The sequence below is a fragment of the Oncorhynchus kisutch genome, linkage group LG30 (genome assembly GCF_002021735.2).
Source record: "Oncorhynchus kisutch isolate 150728-3 linkage group LG30, Okis_V2, whole genome shotgun sequence".
Classification (NCBI taxonomy): domain Eukaryota; kingdom Metazoa; phylum Chordata; class Actinopteri; order Salmoniformes; family Salmonidae; genus Oncorhynchus; species Oncorhynchus kisutch.
In genome coordinates, this window is record NC_034203.2 from 43373918 (window position 1) to 43394443 (window position 20526).

Genomic DNA, 20526 nt, shown 5'->3' on the forward strand with positions numbered 1-20526 from the left:
CACACACACACACACACACAGTCTTATTTGACCAGTGTTATCTACCCTACAATAATGGCTCAGCTGAAATATACAATTTAAATGTGTCTTTGCTCGGATGTGAAACTTAATCTTCATTAGAATTCCAAACAAAGCGGCCTTTTTTCCACGTGCCGAGTCATTTAAATTGCTTTTCCAGTCGGCCCTTTTTTTATTTGTTGGAATTTCAGAGTTCAGTGTCTACATAGACCCAGATAACACCCTATTCCCTAGTGTGCGCACTACTTTTGACCAGGGCCCTGATCTAAAGTAGTGCACTACGTAGGGGAGAGGATGTCATTTGGCGATACAGGCGCATAGTCTCACAGTTTAACTACTCATATTCTTTTGGAGGTTTTTGGAGGTAGAGAAAATTGGGAGAGGAAAGTGGTGTTGTTTTGCAGCTATCACTGAGAACTACTGTTCCTGTAATGGTACCTGGCAGCCTTCTGTGTGTGTGTGTGTGTGTGTGTGTGTGTGTGTGTGTGTCAAATCAAATCAAATCTTATTTTATTTGAAAAACAGGTGTAGATGAACAGTGAAATGTTAACTTCCCAACATTGCAGAGAGAAAAATTGAAAGATAATAAGGAATAAATACATGATGACAATAACAATAAATTGTCCAAATACAGGAAGTACCAGTACCAAGTAGATGTGCAGGGGGGGGGGGGGGTACAAGGTAATTAATGTACATATAGGTAGGATTAAAGTGACTAGGAAGCAGGATAGATAATAAACAGTAGCAGCAGTGTATGTGACCAGTCATAAGAAAAGTGCAAAAGGTGGACAATAAGTCAAGGTAGTTATAGGTAGTTATAACTATAGTTTCCAGGTAGTTATAGGTAGTTATAACTATAGTTATAGGTAGTTATAACTATAGTTAAGGTAGTTATAGGTAGTTATAACTATAGTTAAGGTAGTTATAGGTAGTTATAACTATAGTTTCAAGGTAGTTATAGGTAGTTATAACTGTAGTTTCAAGGTAGTTATAGGTAGTTATAACTATAGTTAAGGTAGTTATAGGTAGTTGTAACTATAGTTAAGGTAGTTATAGGTAGTTATAACTATAGTTTCCAGGTAGTTATAGGTAGTTATAACTATAGTTTCAAGGTAGTTATAGGTAGTTATAACTATAGGTATAGGTAGTTATAACTATAGTTTCAAGGTAGTTATAGGTAGTTATAACTATAGTTTCAAGGTAGTTATAGGTAGTTATAACTATAGTTAAGGTAGTTATAGGTAGTTATAACTATAGTTTCAAGGTAGTTATAGGTAGTTATAACTGTAGTTTCAAGGTAGTTATAGGTAGTTATAACTATAGTTAAGGTAGTTATAGGTAGTTATAACTATAGTTTCAAGGTAGTTATAGGTAGTTATAACTATAGTTATAGGTATTTATAACTATAGTTTCAAGGTAGTTATAGGTAGTTATAACTATAGTTAAGGTAGTTATAACTATAGTTATAGGTATTTATAACTATAGTTAAGGTAGTTATAGGTAGTTATAACTGTAGTTTCAAGGTAGTTATAGGTAGTTATAACTATAGTTAAGGTAGTTATAGGTATTTATAACTATAGTTTCAAGGTAGTTATAGGTAGTTATAACTATAGTTATAGGTAGTTATAGGTAGTTATAACTATAGTTTCAAGGTAGTTATAGGTAGTTATAACTATAGTTTCCAGGTAGTTATAGGTAGTTATAACTATAGTTTCAAGGTAGTTATAGGTAGTTATAACTATAGTTAAGGTAGTTATAGGTAGTTATAACTATAGTTTCAAGGTAGTTATAGGTAGTTATAACTGTAGTTTCAAGGTAGTTATAGGTAGTTATAGGTAGTTATAACTATAGTTATAGGTATTTATAACTATAGTTTCAAGGTAGTTATAGGTAGTTATAACTATAGTTAAGGTAGTTATAGGTAGTTATAACTGTAGTTTCAAGGTAGTTATAGGTAGTTATAACTGTAGTTTCAAGGTAGTTATAGGTAGTTATAACTATAGTTATAGGTAGTTATAACTATAGTTAAGGTAGTTATAACTATAGTTAAGGTAGTTATAGGTATTTATAACTATAGTTTCAAGGTAGTTATAGGTAGTTATAACTATAGTTTCAAGGTAGTTATAGGTAGTTATAACTATAGTTTCAAGGTAGTTATAGGTAGTTATAACTATAGTTATAGGTAGTTATAGGTAGTTATAACTATAGTTTCAAGGTAGTTATAGGTAGTTATAACTATAGTTAAGGTAGTTATAACTATAGTTTCAAGGTAGTTATAGGTAGTTATAACTATAGTTATAGGTAGTTATTGGTAGTTATAACTATAGTTTCTAGGTAGTTATAGGTAGTTATAGGTAGTTATAACTATAGTTAAGGTAGTTATAGGTAGTTATAACTATAGTTTCAAGGTAGTTATAGGTAGTTATAACTATAGTTATAGGTAGTTATAGGTAGTTATAACTATAGTTTCAAGGTAGTTATAGGTAGTTATAACTATAGTTAAGGTAGTTATAACTATAGTTTCAAGGTAGTTATAGGTAGTTATAACTATAGTTATAGGTAGTTATTGGTAGTTATAACTATAGTTTCTAGGTAGTTATAGGTAGTTATAGGTAGTTATAACTATAGTTAAGGTAGTTATAGGTAGTTATAACTATAGTTTCTAGGTAGTTATAACTATAGTTTCAAGGTAGTTATAACTATAGTTTCAAGGTAGTTATAGGTAGTTATAACTATAGTTTCCAGGTAGTTATAGGTAGTTATAACTATAGTTTCAAGGTAGTTATAGGTAGTTATAACTATAGTTATAGGTAGTTATAACTATAGTTTCAAGGTAGTTATAGGTAGTTATAACTATAGTTTCCAGGTAGTTATAGGTAGTTATAACTATAGTTATAGGTAGTTATAACTATAGTTTCAAGGTAGTTATAGGTAGTTATAACTATAGTTAAGGTAGTTATAGGTAGTTATAACTATAGTTTCCAGGTAGTTATAGGTAGTTATAACTATAGTTATAGGTAGTTATAACTATTTATCTGTAATGAGGTGCGTACTGGCAGCAGAGAAGTCAGGTCCAGGAGAGCGGAACCTGGTTTACAACGGTGTCGTTTAATATCCATAAACCACCGTCAACAGAACAATACAATAAATGGGTCAAACAAAACCCGGTAAATACCAGCATACCGTGCATAAGCACTACAAGAAACAAAGACATGGGGGGGGGGTGGCAGAGGGTTAAATACACAACATGTAATTGATGGAATTGGAACCAGGTGTGATGGAAGACAAGACAAAACCAATGGAAAATGAGAAGTGAATCGGCGATGGCTAGAAGGTCGGTGACGTCGACCGCCGAATGCTGCCCGAACAAGGAGAGGGACCGACTTCGGCGGAAGTCGTGACATTACCAGTCTTATGGCTTGGGGATAGAATAGTCCAGGTGACTATTTGGTTAACAATTTATCAGTCTTATGGCTTGGGTATAGAAACCGTTCAGGGTCCTGTTGGTTCCAGACTTGGTACCACTTTATGTGTGGTAGCAGATAGAACAATCTATGACTTAGGTGGCTGGAGTATTTGACAATTTTTAATGGTCTTCCTCTGACACTTCCTAGTATAGAGGTCCTGGATGGCAGGGAGCTCGGCCCCAATGATATACTGGGTCGTACTCACTACCTTCTGTAGCGCCTTGCGGTCGGACGCTGAGCAGTTGTCATACCAAGCAGTGATGAGGCTCATACCAAATCTTTTTAGCCTCCTGAGAGGGAAGAGGCGTTTTAGAGCCTTCTTCCCAATTGTGTTGCAGTGTATATGGACCATGTTAATTCCTTAGTGATGTGGACACCAAGAAGCATGAAGCTCTCGACCCGCTCCACTACAGACCCCCATCGATGTGGATCCTCCCCCACCCCCCACTCGTTTCTTGTCGTTGGTGATCCGGCCTACCACCTTCGTGTCATCTGCAAACTTAATGATGTTGTTGGAGTCGTGGGTGAACAGGGAGTACAGGAGGGTGTCTGGATTAGTTTCCCACTGCTGTAAAGCGGCAGCTCTAGCCTTTAACTAAAAGCAAATGTTGCCCATAATCCATGGCTTCTGGTTGGGAAATGTACGTACAGTCATTGTAGGGATGACGTCGTCGATGCACTTATTAATGAAGCCAGCGACGGATGTGTTAATTATACATCTCACAATGTTATTGGATGAATCCCGGGAACATATTCCAGTCCTGTAGCTTAGCAACTGCTTCAACGGACCACTTCTGTATTGAGCAAGTCACTGGTACTTCCCGTTTGAGTTTTTGCTTTTAAGCAGGAATCAGGAGGAGTTATGGTCAGATTTGCCAACTGGAGGGCGAGAGAAAGCCTTGTATGACTTTCTGTGTGTGGATTAAAGGTGATTAAGAGTTTTGTCACCTCTAGTTGCACAAGTGACATGCACTAAAATCACCGGCCAGTAGAAGCGCCACCTCTGGATGTGCATTGTCTTGTTTGTTTATGGACGTGTACAGCTCGTTGAGTACGGTCTTAGTGCCAGCAACAGTTTGAGGTGGTAAATAGACACCTATGAAAAATATAGACACACTTCATTGGTAAATTGTAACGGCATTCTTCGTTTGTCAAAAGAGAGTCGGACCGAAATGCAGCGTGGTGGTTAATCATGATCTTTAATGAGGAAATGGTGACGATACATGAAATAACTAATAAATACAAAAACAACAAACGGAACGTGAAACCTAATACAGCCTATCTGGTGAACACTACACAGAGACAGGAACAATCACCCACAAAAGACAAAGCGAAACTCAGGCTACCTAAATACGGTTCCCAATCAGAGGCAACGAGAATCACCTGACAGCTGATTGAGAACCGCCTCAGGCAGCCAAGCCTATACAACACCCCTAATCAGCCGCGATCCCAAATACAACAAACCCCAATACAAAATACAACACGTAAACCCCTGTCACACCCTGGCCTGACCAAATATATATAACGAAAACACAAAACACTAAGACCAAGGCGTGACAGAACCCCCCCCCCCAAGGTGCGGACTCCCGGACGCACCTCAAAACCAAAGGGAGGGTCCGGGTGGGCGTCTGTCATTGGTGGCGGCTCCGGCTCGGGACCCCACTTCATTAATGTCCTCGTTCCTCCCCTTCGCGTCCTGGGATAATCCACCCTTGCCGCCGACCATGGCCTAATAGTCCTCACCCAGAACCCCACAGAACTAAGGAGCAGCTCGTGACTGAGGGGCATCTCGGGACTGAGGGACAGCTCGGGACTGAGGGGCAGCTCGGGACTGAGGGGCAGCTCGGGACTGAGGGGCAGCTCGGGACTGAGGCAGCTCGGGACTGAGGGGCAGCCCGGAACTGAGGGGCAGCCCGGAACTGAGGGGCAGCCCGGAACTGAGGGGCAGCCCGGAACTGAGGGGAAGCCCAGTACTGAGAGGAATCCCAGTACTGAGAGGAAGCCCAGTACTGAGAGGAAGCCCAGTACTGAGAGGAAGCCCAGTACTGAGAGGAAGCCCAGTACTGAGAGGAAGCCCAGTACTGAGATGAAGCTCAGGTAGATCCTGGCTGACTGGCGGATCTGGAAGATTCAGGTTGACTAGCAGATCTGGAAGATTCTGGTTGACTGGCGGATCTAGCTGCTCTATGCAGACTGACAGCTCTATGCAGGCTGACAGCTCCTTGCAGACTGGCAGCTCTTTGCAGACTGACAGCTCTGACCGCTCCATGCAGGCTGACAGCTCCTTGCAGACTGACAGCTCCCTGCAGACTGGCAGCTCCTTGCAGACTGACAGCTCTGACTGCTCCATGCAGGCTGACAGCTCTTTGCAGACTGGCAGCTCCTTGCAGACTGGCAGCTCCTTGCAGACTGGCAGCTCTTTGCAGACTGGCAGCTCTGGCTGCTTCATGCAGACTGGCAGCTCCTTGCAGACTGGCAGCTCCTTGCAGACTGACAGCTCCTTGCAGACTGACAGCTCCTTGCAGACCGACAGTTCCCTGCAGACTGGCAGCTCCCTGCAGGCTGACAGCTCCTTGCAGACTGGCAGCTCCTTGCAGACTGGCAGCTCCTTGCAGACTGGCAGCTCCTTGCAGACTGGCAGCTCTGGCTGCTCCTTGCAGACTGGCAGCTCCTTGCAGACTGGCAGCTCCTTGCAGACTGGCAGCTCCTTGCAGAGTGGCAGCTCTGGCTGCTTCATGCAGACTGGCAGCTCCTTGCAGACTGGCAGCTCCTTGCAGACTGGCAGCTCCTTGCAGACTGACAGCTCCTTGCAGACTGGCAGCTCCTTGCAGACTGGCAGCTCCTTGCAGACTGGCAGCACCCTGCAGACTGGCAGCTCAGGCTGCTTCAAACAGGCAGGAGGCTCCGGCAGCGCTGTAGAGAGAGAAGGCTCTGATAGCGCTGAACAGGCGGGAGACTCCGACAGCGCAGGAGAGGAGGAAAACGCTGGCTGCGCTGAACAGGCGGAAGACTCCGACAGCGCAGGAGGGAAGGAAGGCTCTGGCTGTGTTGAACAGGCGGGAGACTCCGACAGAGCATGAGAGGCGAGGCGCACTGTAGGCCTGATGCGTGGTGCGGGCACAGGTGATACTGGAGCGAGGACACGCACAGGAAGCCTGGTGCAGGGAGCTGCTACCGGAGGACTGGTGTGTGGAGGTGGCTCTGGATAGACCGGACCGTGCAGGCGCACTGGAGCTCTTGAGCACCGAGCCTGCCCAAGCTTACCTGGCTCGATGCCCACTCTAGCCCGGCAAATACGAAGGGCTGGTATGAACCGTACCGGGCTATGCACCCGCACTGGAGACACCGTGCGCTCACTAGCATAACACGGTGCCTGCCCGGTCTCTTTAGCCCACCGGAAAGCACAGGGAGTTTGCGCAGGTCTCCTACCTGGCATAGCCATACTCCCTGTAAGCCCCCCCACAATAATTTTTGGGGGTTGCTTCTCGGGCTTCCTTGCCAACCGTGTTCCCTCGTATCGCCGGCTCCTATCTCCTGCTACCTCTGCTTCCTCCTTGGGGCGGCGATATTCACCAGGCTGAGCCCAGGGTCCTCTTCCGTCTAATATCATCTCCCAAGACCAGAAGTCCTTATATCGCTGCTCCTCATGATTAACAGGGAGAGTTGGCTCAGGTCTGACTCCTGACTCTGCCACTCTCTCCCTGAACCCCCCCCCAATACATTTTTTGGGGTGACTTTCGGGTTTTGCTCTGTGCTGCCGTGAATCCCATGCGGGCTCCTGCACTCTCTCTGGGTCGGCCGCCCACCTGTCGATTTCTTCCCACGTCGTATACTCCATGCAATTGCTGTCCATAACGTCCTCCCATGTCCATTCCTCCTTTCGCTTTTCCTGCGGTCGCTGCCTGTAACCACGCCGCTCGGTCCGTGTGTGGTGGGTGATTCTGTAACGGCGTTCTTCGTTTGTCAAAAGAGAGTCGGACCGAAATGCAGCGTGGTGGTTAATCATGATCTTTAATGAGGAAATGGTGACGATACATGAAATAACTAATAAATACAAAAACAACAAACGGAACGTGAAACCTAATACAGCCTATCTGGTGAACACTACACAGAGACAGGAACAATCACCCACAAAATACAAAGCGAACTCAGGCTACCTAAATACGGTTCCCAATCAGAGGCAACGAGAATCACCTGACAGCTGATTGAGAACCGCCTCAGGCAGCCAAGCCTATACAACACCCCTAATCAGCCGCGATCCCAAATACAACAAACCCCAATACGAAATACAACACGTAAACCCCTGTCACACCCTGGCCTGACCAAATATATAACGAAAACACAAAACACTAAGACCAAGGCGTGACATAAATAGCATGGTCTGCAGCTTATCATGAGGTTCTCGAACTCTAGAAACATCCTCAACCATAGAGATCGTGCACCAGCTGTGGTTAACAAAGTGTGTGTGTGTGTGTCAGTAATGTAAAGCCTGCCAATAGGTGTGGGCAAAAAGAAACCAAAATAGATTATAACATTTGAATGCCAACCTCAGAATGAGTATATAGGACAGCTCTGAGCGAGAGTTAAGGTACTGTTGATTACATGTTGGTAACACCTATATTTGAACTGAAGGTGTTCTGAATTTACAAGGGTATCTTTTTATGAATTTACCATTGCGGTTGGCTAAATATAGTTCTTTGCTGCTTTCAAGACAAAGTCTTCAATTTATAACGACATCTTTATTTTCAAGGGAAATAACTGCTTTACTCTATGGCATCATCAACTATTTAAAATAAATAAATAGATTTATGACCTACAATGACATTCAAAAGAAATAGAATCCTTCAAATAAATCCTTCAACCACATTGACGTTTTCAAATGTACATCTTGACTTGTCTCCTATTCCCTGACACCTTAACGTGTCTCCTATTCCCTGACATCTTAACGTGTCTCCTATTCCCTGACATCTTAACATGTATCCTATTCCCTGACATCTTAACATGTCTCCTATTCCCTGACATCTTAACGTGTCTCCTATTCCCTGACATCTTAACGTGTCTCCTATTCCCTGACATCTTAACATGTCTCCTTTTCCCTGACATCTTAACATGTCTCCTTTTCCCTGACATCTTAACATGTCTCCTATTCCCTGACATCTTAACGTGTCTCCTATTCCCTGACATCTTAACGTGTCTCCTATTCCCTGACATCTTAACGTGTCTCCTATTCCCTGACATCTTAACGTGTCTCCTATTCCCTGACATCTTAACGTGTCTCCTATTCCCTGACATCTTAACATATCTCCTATTCCCTGACATCTTAACATGTCTCCTATTCCCTGACATCTTAACATGTCTCCTATTCCCTGACATCTTAACGTGTCTCCTATCCCTGACATCTTAACATGTCTCCTATTCCCTGACATCTTAACATGTCTCCTATTCCTTGACATCTTAACGTGTCTCCTATTCCCTGACATCTTAAACATGTCTCCTATTCCCTGACATCTTAAACATGTCTCCTATTCCCTGACATCTTAACATGTCTCCTATTCCCTGACATCTTAGCGTGTCTCCTATTCCCTGACATCTTAACATGTCTCCTATTGCATGACATCTTAAACATGTCTCCTATTCCCTGACATCTTAACATGTCTCCTATTCCCTGACATCTTAAACATGTCTCCTTTTCCCTGACATCTTAACATGTCTCCTATTCCCTGACATCTTAACGTGTCTCCTATTCCCTGACATCTTAACGTGTCTCCTATTCCCTGACATCTTAACGTGTCTCCTATTCCCTGACATCTTAACGTGTCTCCTATTCCCTGACATCTTAACGTGTCTCCTATTCCCTGACATCTAAACATGTCTCCTATTCCCTGACATCTAAACTTGTCTCCTATTCCTTGACATCTTAACGTGTCTCCTATTCCCTGACATCTTAACATGTCTCCTATTCCCTGACATCTTAACATGTCTCCTATTCCCTGACATCTAAACTTGTCTCCTATTCCCTGACATCTAAACTTGTTTCCTATTCCCTGATATCTAAACTTGTCTACTATTCCCTGACATCTTAACATGTCTCCTATTCCCTGACATCTTAACATGTCTCCTATTGCCTGACATCTTAACATGTCTCCTATTCCCTGACATCTTAGCGTGTCTCCTATTGCCTGACATCTTAAACATGTCTCCTATTCCCTGACATCTTAACATGTCTCCTATTCCCTGACATCTTAACATGTCTCCTATTCCCTGACATCTTAACGTGTCTCCTATTCCCTGACATCTTAACGTGTCTCCTATTCCCTGACATCTTAACATGTCTCCTATTCCCTGACATCTTAAATATGTCTCCTTTTCCCTGACATGTTAACATGTCTCCTATTCCCTGACATCTTAACGTGTCTCCTATTCCCTGACATCTTAACGTGTCTCCTATTCCCTGACATCTTAAATATGTCTCCTTTTCCCTGACATCTTAACATGTCTCCTATTCCCTGACATCTTAGCGTGTCTCCTATTCCCTGACATCTTAACGTGTCTCCTATTCCCTGACATCTTAACGTGTCTCCTATTCCCTGACATCTTAAACATGTCTCCTTTTCCCTGACATCTTAACATGTCTCCTATTCCCTGACATCTTAACGTGTCTCCTATTCCCTGACATCTTAAATATGTCTCCTTTTCCCTGACATCTTAACATGTCTCCTATTCCCTGACATCTTAGCGTGTCTCCTATTCCCTGACATCTTAGCGTGTCTCCTATTCCCTGACATCTTAACATGTCTCCTATTCCCTGACATCTTAACATGTCTCCTATTCCCTGACATCTTAACGTGTCCCCTATTCCCTGACATCTTAACGTGTCTCCTATTCCCTGACATCTTAACGTGTCTCCTATTCCCTGACATCTTAACGTGTCTCCTATTCCCTGACATCTTAACGTGTCTCCTATTCCCTGACATCTAAACATGTCTCCTCTTCCCTGACATCTAAACTTGTCTCCTATTCCCTGACATCTAAACTTGTCTCCTATTCCCTGACATCTTAACATGTCTCCTATTCCCTGACATCTAAACATGTCTCCTATTCCCTGACATCTAAACGTGTCTCCTATTCCCTGACATCTAAACTTGTCTCCTATTCCCTGACATCTTAACATGTCTCCTATTCCCTGACATCTTAAACACTTAAACATGTCTCCTATTCCCTGACATCTTATTGTGTCTCCTATTCCCTGACATTTTAAATATGTTTTCTGTTCCCTGACATTTAAAATATGTTTTCTGTTCCCTGACATTTTAAATATGTTTTCTGTTCCCTGACATTTTAAATATGTTTTCTGTTCCCTGACATTTTAAATATGTTTTCTGTTCCCTGACATTTTAAATATGTTTTCTGTTCCCTGACATTTTAACATTGCTGCATATTTAACCATTCTTAATAGAACCCAGATGGCCCAGATTTATAAGAACTGGGATCCAAACACATCAAGCAGTACCAGTTTCTACTTCTTTACATTGGCGGACTGACTCCGGAGCCGAAAAGGCTATGAATACACTCAGGTTAAAGGGATACTTCGAGGTTTTGGCAATGATGATCTCGTGGGTACAAATGTGTATGTCTCTGTGTCCAGTATGAAGGAAGTTAGAGGTAGTTTTGCGAGCCAATGCTAACTAGATTTAGCTCAATGACTGGAAGTCTACACTGTTAGAGAAAATGGTTCCAAAATAGTTATTCAGCTGTCCCCATAAGAGAACCCTTTTTGGTTCCAGGTTGAACCCTTTTTGGTTCTACTTGGAACCAAAAATAGTTATTTCATGGGGTCAGTCGAAGATCCCTTTTAGGTTCTAGATAGCACTTTTTTTTTCTAAGAGTGTATAGGTATCTGCCAGCATGTTAGTAGATACACATGACTGAGTCATTGCCCTAAACTCTAGTTAGAATTTGCTCAGAAAAATACCTCCTAACTTTGTATATACTGGACACAGATCCATAAACATGGTATCCATCCATCTGACTCTGAGGAAGCAGATAAATCCTGCCAAAATACTGAGGATCCATTTAAGTCCCCTAGTTTTAACCAGGTCCCCTAGGGCTCTCATCAAAGGTAGTGTACTGTATAAGGGAATAGTTTGGGATGCAGACATTGATGAAAAGAATGAAATATTTCTTTACACTGGAGACACGATAATTTCTACAATTCATCAAATGAAACATGTTAGGAATGTATGACTGACAACCTTGATTAGATATACGTCTATGGGTGAGAAAGGGGAGGAGAAGAGAGAAGGAGGAGGGATTGAGGAGAGGGAGGAGGGAGGATGAGAGCGAGGAGAGGGAGAGGGAGGGTTAGGAGAAAGGGCGGGAGGGAGAAGGGGAGAGAGGAGAGAGGAGGAAGCAGAAAGAGAGGAGGGTGAGAAAGGAGGAGGAGGGAGAAGGGAGGGAGGAGTAGAGAGATGAAGGTGAAACGAGGGAGAGAAAGGGAGGAAGGAGGAAGCAGAAAGAGGGAGAGATTTAGATTAGATTAAATTCAACTTTATTGTTATTGAGGAAGTACAGTACAACAAAATGAGGTTAGCAACTGACCAGAAGTGCAAATAAAACAGTACAACAAAATGTACAAGTGAAACATTTAAGTACAATGTATGTTATTAAGTGATAAATAAATGTATGTTATTAAGTGATAAATAAATGTATGTTATTAAGTGATAAATAAATGTATGTTATTAAGTGATAAATAAATGTATGTTATTAAGTGATAAATAAATGTATGTTATTAAGTGATAAATAAATGTATGTTATTAAGTGATAAATAAATGTATGTTATTAAGTGATAAATAAATGTATGTTATTAAGTGATAAATAAATGTATGTTATTAAGTGATAAATAAATGTATGTTATTAAGTGATAAATAAATGTATGTTATTAAGTGATAAATAAATGTATGTTATTAAGTGATAAATAAATGTATGTTATTAAGTGATAAATAAATGTATGTTATTAAGTGATAAATAAATGTATGTTATTAAGTGATAAATAAATGTATGTTATTAAGTGATAAATAAATGTATGTTATTAAGTGATAAATAAATGTATGTTATTAAGTGATAAATAAATGTATGTTATTAAGTGATAAATAAATGTATGTTATTAAGTGATAAATAAATGTATGTAAATAAAATAAATAAATAATAAATGTGCAATGAAGGCAAATGGCAAGTCTAAATGTGCAATGAAGGCAAATGGCAAGTCTAAATGTGCAATGAAGGCAAATGGCAAGTCTAAATGTGCAATGAAGGCAAATGGCAAGTCTAAATGTGCAATGAAGGCAAATGGCAAGTCTAAATGTGCAATGAAGGCAAATGGCAAGTCTAAATGTGCAATGAAGGCAAATGGCAAGTCTAAATGTGCAATGAAGGCAAATGGCAAGTCTAAATGTGCAATGAAGGCAAATGGCAAGTCTAAATGTGCAATGAAGGCAAATGGCAAGTCTAAATGTGCAATGAAGGCAAATGGCAAGTCTAAATGTGCAATGAAGGCAAATGGCAAGTCTAAATGTGCAATGAAGGAAATTGAAAGTGCAAGGAGGCATGCAACTGAAATGCAGGGAGAGCAGCAATGAGGTTACCGAGGTAGACATGTACATGTACAACTGAATAATGTCCTTAATCAGACTTTGCAAAGCAATGTCAGTCCAGTAGGACCGTGAAGAGTGCAAAGAGAGTAGAGCAACAAGGTCCCTGAGAGGCAGTACTAAGATGTGGTTGGGTGGATATGGCTAGTGCCGTGCCACAGAGTTCAGCAGGGTTACAGTAGCTGGAAATAAACTTTTCTTGAGCCTGCTAGTGCGGGAACGTAGAGACCTGTACCGCCTGCTGGATGGTAGGAGGGCGAACAGTTTGTGGCATGGATGTGAAGGGTCCCTGATGATGCCGCTTGCGCTGGAGGTCTACGATGGCAGGGAGCTGGGCACCAGTGATGTGCTGGGTGGTTTTCAGGACCCATTGCAGGGCCTTTCGGTTGGTCATGGAGCATCCGCCAAACCACACTGTGGCGCAGTTATTCAGAATGCTCTCGACCGTGCAGTCGTAAAAGTTCACCAGGACCTAGGGAGACAGGCAGGCCTTCTTCAACCTCCTCAAAAAGTATAGGCGCTGCTGTGTCTTCTTGACCAGGGTTGAGGTCCTCAGAGACGTAGACACCCAGTAATTTGATGCTGGACACACGCTTCACCTCAGTGCCATCAATGAGAACTGGGGCGTGGCTGCAGCTTTTAGACTTCCTGGAAGACCTCATTCCTTCCTTGGAAGACCTCATCCAGCTGCCCAGCACATGCTCTGAGCACACGACCGGGGACACCATCAGGATCAGCAGCCTTGTGTGCATTCACCCTGCTCAGTGCAGACAAAACATCTGCGATGGATAGTCTGAGGGGGAGCTCATCTGGGGGGAGCTCAGCTCTGATGGCTGGATCCTTGTTGTCCCTGTCGAAGCTGGCATAGAACCTGTTTAACTCGTCGGTGATGAAGACGTAGGGGTAGGGTTTTTTGGCCAGTAATCTGTGATGGCTTGGATGCCCTGCCACATGCGTCGAGGGTCGGAGTTGTTGTTGAAGTGCTCCTCAATCCGCAGTTTGTGGTCATGTTTAACCATCTTGATGCCCTTTTCAGGTTGGCCCTGGATGAGCTGTAGGCTTCCGCATCGCCGGAACGGAAAGGGTGGCCTGAGCGGCAACCAATCTCCAGTCTCTGATGTTGAAACTGGTGCTGTAGTAATGAGTCTGACCCCTCTGGCCACACACTGACTGTCCTCACTGATCACGTGTTTAACGAGGGGTAAATACTTGGTGAGCAGGAACAGTGAAAGGTGATCAGACTGTCCCTGGTGGGGGAGGGGAATGACTTTGTAAGCCTCTGGGTAATGTTTTTATACACGTGGTCTAGTGCATTGTGTCCCCTAGTGGGGCAGGAGACATTTTGGTGGAATTTGGGAGAAACAGTTTTCAGATTTGAGTGGTTAAAAACCCCCTGCGACAATTAAAAGCACCATCAGGATGTGCTGTTTACAGTAACAACAATGGATGTACGCTCCCGAGGCAATGAGAAAGGCCTGCAGCTAATCATCAGGTGCTCCAGATTGGTTGAGCAGTGACTCCCGGTTATGTTAGTATGTACATCATGCTTTGTTTACATAAATGCAGAGACCACCACCTCTGGTCTTACCAGAGTCCTCTGCCGTGAAGACGTCGCTCCCCTCTGGCCTAATAGCGTTGTCGGGCTGTTGTTTAGCCACGTTACCGTGAAAATCATGACACTACAATCCACAATGCTTTTTTGTGAGATGATTCTTAGTCGTATTTCGTTCATTTTGTTCGCCAATGACCGAACGTTAGTGAGGAAAAGGCTAGGTAGTGAAAGCTGATGTGGGGTTAGCTGTTGTCTAGCCCGGAGGCCACCCCGCTTCCCTCTCGACGCCGCCTCCAGGTACTTCCTCTCTGCTATTGTTCAGTCTCCCGGGGCGTCTTCGCAATCTCCAGTAGAAATTGTAAGTTGTGAAAAAACTCTTTGTGCATTGTGTTTCAATATCCAGGAGTTATTGTCGGCTATTTAGAGTGTACGTCAGGCTGTACTGAGTGAATAAACTAAGAACTATTAAGTAAATTACTGCTAATTTGCTAAATCTGGTTAGATGCCGAGCGTCGTGTTGTACCCGCGCCGCCATACAGAATGTGAAAGGTTTGTCTCTCTAAATGTGTTGATATCAATCAAGAAGTCTTGTAACAAGAAGCCAATTACAAATTTGATATCTATCCCAGAACTGAATATGATGAAGTCACCGGCCAGGAAGCTGCCCAGGGGATAAGGGAAGACTGTGATGTGAGATAAAGTGTAGAAAATGGTGTGTTAGTCTGTTTAATAATAACACAAATAAAATGGTGGGTGAGTATATTTGTTCTAACTGTTCCAGGAACTGATAAGGGCTGAGGGGAAATCACCATAATCACCATTTAGATAGAAACCTCCCGCCCATTATCTGATGCTTGAGTTTCATTATTCCACTGGTCAGATTATGTTTCACACTTACCTCTCTCTCTCTGATCACTGGAGTGAATCTGTGGTGCCATGGAGCCGCCTTGCTTCTTATCTGTTTTGCATTAGGAAAAGAGAAATTCAACGCTAAGCGATAGTGGATGGGGCTGACTACATGAATATTGGATGTCATTGAGAGAGAGAGAGTGTGAGTGAGTGAGTGAGTGAGTGAGTGAGATTCTTCCATGGTGGTGGAGTAGCTGAATGAGGACAACCTGATCAAACTAAATGTTGACAGTTTAAAATATGTGGTAATAGTATTATGAAGATATTTTGCAGCTGAATAAATGTTGCTTTTGACGCAAAAACCACACCTTTCTTTTAGTACTAACTTACTCACAGTGTGGTTTTTCATCTCACTAAATAAGATGATACTAATGTCTAGGCTTTAGCTCAGTGGGCTAACACAGTCTTGAGCAACACAGGAGACCAGGGTTTGAACTCACTCGGTCACACACCAATGACTAATGCACTGGGGATAACAACATTTTCAGGGTCCAAAGTTGCAAGAAGAAAATGCTAAGGCTGCTAGGGTGCATTCTATATTAAAATTCATAAATATTTCACCAGATCTCTTTATGTTCGAGAGAGAGAGAGAGAGAGAGAGAGAGAGAGAGAGAGAGAGAGAGAGAGAGAGAGAGAGAGAGAGAGAGAGATGGGGAGACAGACAGACAAACATCTTAAATCCTCTCTTCTGTTGTTTTTTAGTTGTGTGAAACACCCGCTTGTGTCTGCTATCATCCCCATCCTATTGGCCAGTCAGGCATGGTGGACTGTTTAAAGATGGCATTCGGCCACTTTCTCTACATATATTCCTCTCATACCCAAGATGGCGCCGAAGAACATGGCTGACGTTTTACATTCTCCCAACCAATTTTTTTTTTTCCTTTTGTTTAACACATTTTTTCAACTTATTGTGTTCATAATGTTGCTGCTACCGAAAATAACTTCTGGATAAAATCCATTACTCACCGCGGACAAGAAGAAACGTTTTCCTTTCACGAGTCGGACGAGGAGGATATCCTGCTTTCACTGGAACAGGCCCAGATCCACACCTTTTGCGTGAAGAAAAGACGCCGGAAAAGGGGCCGCAGATCGGGAATCCTTCTAAGAATCCAGAGAAGAGCGAGTAAACTCCCAATGCCTTCCATTTCTCCTTGCAAACGTACAATCATTAGAAAATAAAATTGATGACCTAATATTAAGATTATTCTACCAACGGGACATTAAAAACTGTAACATCATATGTTTCACTGAGATGTGGCTGAACGAAGAAACGGACAATATAGAGCTGGCGGGATTTTCCATTCACCGGCAGAACAGAGACGCTACCTCTGGTAAGACAAGGGGAGGGTGTGTCTTTTTGTCAATAACAGCTGGTGCGTGATGTTTAATATTAAAAGAAGTCTCGAGGTATTGCTACCTTATGATAAGCTGTCAACCACACTATCTACCAAGAGGGTTCTCATCTGTATTATAGCTGACTATGTACCACCAAAAGGGAAACTGGCACTAAGACCGCTCTCAACCAACTCTATGCCATAAGCAAATAATAAAATGCTCACCCAGAAGTGGCGCTCCTAGTGGCTGGGAACTTTAATGCAGGCAAACTTAAATCTATTTTTCCAAATGCAACCAGGGAAAAAATAATCCTAGACCACCTTTACTCCACATAGAGATGCATACGAAGCTCTCCCCCGCCCTCCTCTTGATTCCTGCTTACAAGCAAAAACTAAAGCAGGAAGTACCAGTGACTCGCTCAATACGGAAGTGGTCAGATGACGCGGATGCTACACTACAGGACTGTTTTGCTAGCACAGACTGGAATATGTTCCGGGATTCATCCAAGGCATTGAGGAATACACCACCACAGTCATCGGCTTCATCAATAAGTGCATCGATGATGTCGTCCCCACAGTGACTGTACATACATATCCCAACCAGAGGCCATGGATTACAGGCGACATCCTCATCGAGCTAAAGGCTGTCGCTTTCAAGGAGCGGGAGACTAATCCGGACACTTATAAGAAGTCGCGCTATGCCCTCAGACGAACAGTCAAACATGTAGAGAGAGATGTAGAGAGACAGAGAGAGTCAAACAAGCAAAGCATCAAAAGATTAAGATTGAATCCTACTACACTGGCTCTGACGATCGTTGGATGTGGCAGAGCTTGAAAACTATTACAGACGACAAAGGGAAACCCAGAGGCGAGCTGCCCAGTGACGCGAGCCTATCAGACGAGCTAAATGCCTTTTATGCTCGCTTTGAGGCAAGCAACACTGAAGCATGCACGAGAGCACCAGCTGATCTGGATGACTGTGTGATAACGTTCTCGGTAGCCGACTTGAACAAAATCTTTCAACAAGTCAACATTCACAAAGCTGCGGGGCCAGAAGGATTACCAGGACGTGTACACAAACGTACCAATTGTCAAGTGTCTTTACTTACATTTTCTACCTCCCCCTGACCGAGTCTGTAATACCTAAATGTTTCAAGCAGACCACCATAGTCCCTGTGCCCAAGGAAGCGAAGGTATTCTGCCTAAATGATTACCGCCCCGTGGCACTCACATCGGTAGCCATGAAATACTTTGAAAGGCTGGTCACGGCTCAAATCAACAGCATCCTCCCGGACACCCCAGACCCACTCCAATTCGCATACCGCCCCAACAGATCCACAGATGATGCAATCTCAATCTCACCCCACACTGCCTTTTCTCACCTGGACAAAAGGAACACCTATGTGGGAATGCTGTTCATTGACTACAGCTCAGCATTCAACACCATAGTGCCCACGAAGCTCATCACTTAGCTAAGGACTCTGGGACTAAACCCCTCCTTCTGCATCTGGATCCTGGGCTTCCTGACGGGCCGCCCCCAGGTGGTATGAGATGGCAACAACACCTCTGCCACGCTGATCCATAACACTGGGGCCCCTCAGGGGTGTATACTTAGTCCCCTCCTGTACACCCTGTTCACCCACTACTACATGGCCAAACACAACTCCAACACCATCATTAAGTATGCTGACAACACAACAGTGGTAGGCCTGATCACCGACAACGATGAGATGGCCTATAGGGAGGAGGTCAGAGAACTGTCAGTGTGGTGCCAGGACAACAACCTCTCCTTCAATGTGAGCAAGACAAAGGAGCTGATCTTGGACTACAGGAAAAGATGGGCTGAACAGGCCCCCATTAACATCAACGGGGCTGTAGTGGAGAGGGTTGAGAGTTTCAAGTTCCTTGGACTCCACATTACCAATGAGTTATCATGTTCTAAAAATACCAAGACAGTCGTGAAGGGGGCACAACAAAACATTTTCCCCCTGAGAATACTGAAAAGATTTGACATGGGCCCCCAGATCCTCAAAAAGTTCTACAGCTGCACCGTCGAGAGCATCCTGACCGGTTGCATCACCGCCTGTTATGGCAGCTGCTCATCATCTGACCACAAGGCGCTACAGAGGGTAGTGTGAACGGCCCAGTACATCACTGGGGCCAAGCTCCCTGCCATCCAGGACCTATATAATAAGCGGTGTCAGAGGAAAGACCATCAAATTGTCAGAGACTTCAGTCACCCAAGTTATAGACTGTTTTGTCTGCTACTGCACGGCAAGCGGTACTGGAGCGCCAAAGTCTAGGACCACAGCTTCTACCCCCAAGCCATAAGACTGCTGAACAATTCATAAAAATCGCCACAGGACAATTTACATTGACACCCCCCCCTCTTGAACACTGCTGCTACTCACTGTTTGTTTGTTACCTAGGCATAGTCACTACGCCCCCACCTAAATGTACAGATTACCTCAACTAGCCTGTACCCCTGCACACTGTCTTGGTACCGGTAACCCCTGTATAAAGCCTCGTTATTGTTATTCTTATTGTGTTACTTTTTATTTTAGTCAACTTGGTAAATATTTTCTTCTTGAACTGCACTGTTGGTTAAGGGCTTGTAAGTAAGCATTTCACGGTGAAGTCTACACTTGTTGTATTTGGCACATTTGGCAAATAAAATTTGATTCCCTCTCGCTCTCTCTCTCAATTCAATGGGCAAATAGTCAAAGTACAAAAGGGAAAATAAAAACATAAATATGGGTTGTATTTACAATGGTGTTTGTTCTTCACAGGTTGCCCTTTTCTTGTGGCAACAAATCTTCCTGCTATTATTGCCCAATAGATGAGTTTATCAAAAGTTTTTCAAAATTGTATTTGTTTTCAAAATCTTTTTGGATCTGTGTAATCTGAGGGAAATATGTCTCTCTAATATGGTCATACATTGGGCAGGAGGTTTGGAAGTGCAGCTCAGTTTCCACCACATTTTGTGGGCAGTGTGCACATAGTCTGTCTTCTCTTGAGAGCCAGGTCTGCATACGGTGGCCTTTCTCAATAGCAAGGCTATGCTCACTGAGTCTGTACATAGTCAAAGCTTTCCTTAAGTTTGGGTAAGTCATAGTGGTCAGGTATTCTTCCTCTGTGTACTCTCTGTTTAGGGCCAAATAGTATTCTAGTTTGCTCTGTTTTTTTGTTGATTTTTTCCAATGTGTCAAATTGTGTTGCTCTGATTGTCTAATTGTGTTGCTCTGGCCTCTGTGGGGTCTGTTTGTGAACAGAGCCCCAGCACCAGCTTGCTTCGGGGTCTCTTCTCCAGGTTAATCTCTCTGTGGGGTCTGTTTGTGAACAGAGCCCCAGCACCAGCTTGCTTCGGGGTCTCTTCTCCAGGTTAATCTCTCTGTAGGGTGTGTTTGTGAACAGAGCCCCAGCACCAGCTTGCTTCGGGGTCTCTTCTCCAGGTTAATCTCTCTGTAGGGTGTGTTTGTGAACAGAGCCCCAGCACCAGCTTGCTTCGGGGTCTCTTCTCCAGGTTAATCTCTCTGTAGGGTGTGTTTGTGAACAGAGCCCCAGCACCAGCTTGCTTCGGGGTCTCTTCTCCAGGTTAA

The 20526-nt window shown here is 43.3% G+C and overlaps 1 protein-coding gene across 1 annotated transcript in view; it reads right to left on the bottom strand.

Annotated features, from left to right (window-relative positions):
- The window catches only part of LOC109881370 (netrin-G1-like), a 183361-nt gene that overhangs the window by 146610 nt on the left and 16225 nt on the right, over positions 1 to 20526 (bottom strand). The window contains exons 2-3 of the mRNA XM_031810890.1: positions 16560 to 16694; positions 15583 to 15642 (exon numbers count right to left, since the gene is read on the bottom strand). The gene's annotated coding sequence lies outside the window, so the exon portion shown is untranslated. The remainder of the gene's footprint in view (positions 1 to 15582; positions 15643 to 16559; positions 16695 to 20526) is intronic.